The sequence below is a fragment of the Palaemon carinicauda genome, chromosome 18, assembly GCF_036898095.1.
Source record: "Palaemon carinicauda isolate YSFRI2023 chromosome 18, ASM3689809v2, whole genome shotgun sequence".
NCBI lineage: Eukaryota > Metazoa > Arthropoda > Malacostraca > Decapoda > Palaemonidae > Palaemon > Palaemon carinicauda.
Genome location: NC_090742.1, coordinates 128,818,484 through 128,823,483, shown reverse-complemented (window position 1 = coordinate 128,823,483; position 5,000 = coordinate 128,818,484). Strand labels below are relative to the sequence as shown.

Genomic DNA, 5,000 nt, shown 5'->3' with positions numbered 1-5,000 from the left:
GACAACACGATAAAGGTAAGGACGTGGAAACAGAAGTACAGCACAGAGCTATAACGTGAATGCAACCCAAAGGTTTAAAGGCCACAATGAATGGCAGAGACAAGAGACAGTGACAATGAATTTGATTTTAGACTGATCATATATACATATGATCAGCCTCCGAGGCCCCTTTCCACCCAATCTAGGACCAGGCAGGCAATGGCGGCTCCCCAAAAAACCCATCCTTTTCTTAAAAGGATGCTGAGGTTGCAAACACTAAAGAAGCTATCAAGCTTGAGCGGATCTAGAACCTGAGCCAGGCGTTCTGCCTGGCTCAGGTTCTAGATCCGCTCAAGCAGAGACGTTTCTATTAGGCTACCACAAAGAACCGAAAAAATACAGAAACCTTTAGTAATGTCCTTAGTACACTGCGTGAAATGCACTGATGCCTACCCCCTCCTACCATGGGGTTCCAGAGGTAGCGGTAGATGGAAATAACAAAATTTTTAAAACAAATGATAAAATGTGATCTTCAGTGAGAGAAATAATGATAAAGATAAGAGTTACACGGAATTTCATGCCAAGTGAATTGATAACCAGTGTCTCTGGGTTAAGCCAGTGAACAAAGAATGGTCACAGTGCAAAAGGGGAGGTCATGACTTAGTAACCAGAAATGGAAGCTTCATTCATATTGGCTGTGCATCTTTCATGGGTAGGAGAAATAACTAATCGTCAGACGTCATGGAAATTGATATTACATTATTTTTCAACGCAAAGAATATTACTAAAAGGTATCATCAATAAAAAGGAAAATAACGAAAAGTAGGTGTGCTACAGAAATCTAACAAAACCTTTGTCATCAAGATGAATTAAAAGTACAGGCCATGATGGGAAGAAGGAAGTATGTCCTTCTGGAAAAACAAGTAAATGAAAAAGGAGATAAATAAAAGTAACTACAGAGTAAACGTTCAAGAGTATTTTAAAGCTCAAAGTACAGAGAAATAAAATATATTAATTGTTGATAAACATAGGAAAATTATGTGAAAGAGATAAATCCTACATTATGTATTGGTACACAATAACAAAAACTTTGTGCGGAGGAGAAACCGAAAAACAAAAGCCATGAGAGAAAACACATCAATTCGTGTCATGTTGAGTAATATGTTACATATGCAAATATGAATATATAATGATAGACTGATATAACTTGATATATGTCAAAATAAAAAAAAAATATCGGTAAAACAATTGGGATAATAAATAACAGCATGATATAATACATGAGTAGGCGTATCAATTACGAAGATAATGAATGACTAAATATATTTTGGCGGGTTAGGTTGTTGTCTGGTCTCCAAGGACTATCCTACTAACAGCTGGAATAGGGAATTCTAGATATTTTAACAGGAAGGTCCTTGGGGACCACACAGTACCTTGAAAAAAAAAACTGGTCTTCCCTTCGTCACATAACTGTTTTGTGAAGAAGAGAGTAACCGAAAGTGTTCCAATTTAAAAGAGCATTGTTAACACATACAAACACCACACAGATTCTTATATATATATATATATATATATATATATATATATATATATATATATATATATCGATGTAAAAATAGATTTGACAATATAAAATGTCATAATCTATATGTACGAAACCACTGAATATAAAAAAAAAAAAGATATGATATTGCATGAGCAAGGTGAGTAGGCCTACTCACCGTGTTCACAAACTTCCAAGTGAAATTTTCCATTATGTTCTGGCTATTGAGGGTCGACCTCTTTACCATAAATTAAATCTCATTTTTGTATTTCTCTTTTGTTTGGGAATGCAGGAACCTGTGGCGTAGGATGTTGTGGTATTCCTTCATGTCATTCATTATGAGGACCATGTTAGTGATGACGACACACATCTGTCAATGTAATTGGAGAGAGAAACTGTAGGGAATATCTGGATGAATCACTTTACCATAATGAAGGAAACTTATACAAGCCAGAAATGTATATAGCATAGGAATTTATACGTAGAGCTTTTTTTCACAATATAGGATACATAGATATAGATAGATATATAGATATACTGTATATATACATAAACACACACACGCACACACACACACACACACACACACACACACACACATATATATATATATATATATATATATATATATATATATATATATATATATATATATATATATATATATATATATATATATACCTTGACGTTGGGAATCTCCTTAGCTTTACTAACACTCTCTTGAAGTATGTAGTCGATCTTCTTCGAGAACCCTTGGCAGTAGGAAATACTCAGCAGCAAAAGACTTCTCAAGATATTCAACAGAAACGCAGTGCGAAATCCTGATCAAGCCATACCATTTTGAAACCCCAGATTTTAAACTGAAACAAATAATTAGAGAGTAAAGACAGAGACATATATATAGTTATATATATATATATATATATATATATATATAAATTTAAAAAAAAAATATATATATATATATATATATATACATATATATATATATATATATATATATATATATATATATATATATATATATATATATATATATATATATATATACAGTATATATATAAATAAATAAACATATATATATATATATATATATATATATATATATATATACATATATATATAATTATATATATATATAAATATATATATACCTATATATAATTATATATATATGTATATATAAGTATATATATATATATATATATATATATATATATATATATATATATATATATATATACAAATATATATATAAATAGTTATATATATATATATATATATATATATATATATATATATATATATATATATATATATATATATATATATATATATATATATATATATATATATATATATATATATATATATATTCATATTTTTATATATATGTATACACACACACACACACACATATATATATATATATATATATATATATATATATATATATATATATATGTGTGTGTGTGTGTGTGTGTGTATTTATATATACGTATATATATATATATATATATATATATATATATATATATATATATATATATATATATATATATATATATATATATATATAAAATGTGCCAACATATAGTGTACGCCTGATCATTTGCGTTGTGTACGGCATATATGAAAACTTTTTTTTTTCTGAGGCAATTCACGTTTTAATTTATTTTTCGTTCAAGAGCGATCTTTAAACTGGCACTCTCAGGAATACAGTTACCCGTGAAAGGGCAACAAATCACTTCTTCAATGCGCAAATCAAGGGAAGTATAGAGGCAAGAGCAACTTACCCTGTGCGGAATGGCCCTAACTTTCTTCAGAGACTTGCTGAAATGGACGTTGGGGCTCACGGGCTTTAGATTGTCTTTAAAAATGGCCTGCTCTATGCACCTCCCTTCTCGGTCTTGTGTCAAAGACAGTTGGTTCTCTATTCCATCTTCCTTGTAGTGCTATAACGAACATAGTAAGGGTCAAGCTGTGGTATGGTCCAAGAAATTATTTTTGCATAAGTTAAAAAAAAATATTATGATGAAGACATCAATACTCAAACACTTCTATGCGATCTCTCAAATGAACTAGATTCATTATTACTTATTCTTGGGATTGAGGGAGTCCAATGGGTTTCACTTACAGCCAGAGGCGAGCAATGATTTTATAGATCTTCATTAAAATAGAACCAATCAGGAAATCGAACATAATTCCATCCTCTCCTGCAAAAGGTACAAGCAAAACAATGAAATAACTAAAGACAAAAGGCAAACAGAAACAAAGAATGTTATTTCATTTCTCCTATACACATTTATATTATTCAATTAACTGACGTGGACTAAGAAGGTAATATAAATGATTGACAAGCTGTATATATGTTTTATCAAAATAAATGGTCAAATCAACATCTCAAGTCATAATCTTACCGATCTCCTCCTCTGACTTCGGTGTAGACTGACAAACTTCTGTAATTATCGGCTCAACGGCTTCCAGCATTTCTTTCACAATGACTGGATAAGAGGCCTTCAAGCAAAAAATGTCAAATTCTCTGCAACAGAAGCACAAATAATGACAGTATTAGGAGAAGAGGGAATATAATATAAGTAACAAGAATAAAGTGAATAATCACTAAACTCAAATAGCCAACAGCTTTGGTATAGATGAACAGAAATAGTAAACAAAGGGTGTCATGTAAGTTTCTTAAACATGATTCACAATTAGAAAACGAGAAAAGAAAAACTAGCACACTTAATGAAAACAAAATCGTACAGAATGTATCTTTTTTCTTTTTTAAATGAGAGCAAAAAGAAGGAAAACTCCACTGCGGATTGTAACAGAATAAGAAAACAATGTAAAACTTATAAAAAGCTGAAAGCGAGAAAAAAAGGTGAAAAAGAAAATAAAAGTGAAAAAGCAAAAACAAAAATGAAAAAGAGAAAAGGTGAAAAAAGGGCGAAAAGAGAAAAGGTGAAAAGAAAAAGGTGAAAAACTAAATTGTGAAAAAAGAATGTAAAAGAAAAAATACAGAAAGAACCTAATAAAAACGCGGTCATAAAATTCATTCAAGTTTTGCTGTAGATTAAAAACTTCCTGAGTAAGCACAAGCGTCGATGTGCAGCTGTTCACTTTTGCTCTCCGAATATTGAGTCAACTTATCCTGTATTTTGTTCCACCTGTAAAATATGGATGGCCATTATAATGGAATGTGTCTAATAGAAAATTGCTAGTTAAAGGCAACACCCCTGGACGTGTTTAGCTAGTAATTAATTTTAAACGAATGAATTACTCGATTTTATCGTGAATGGTTTTTTGAAAGAAATTTTTCCTTTTGAACACCTTTCATACGAATTTATCACACAGAATTACGAAAGGGGTTTGTCCCATTATTATGTTCCTCTTTACGTGATATATGAAGTTTGCTTTCTTTAAGAAACTAAAGCAAGAATTCTAAGAAATGTTTGCACAAAATTTTCCTTGAAAAAAT

The 5,000-nt window shown here is 30.3% G+C and overlaps 1 pseudogene; it reads right to left on the bottom strand.

Annotated features, from left to right (window-relative positions):
- The window catches only part of LOC137657550 (uncharacterized), a 153,324-nt pseudogene that overhangs the window by 55,037 nt on the left and 93,287 nt on the right, over nt 1–5,000 (bottom strand).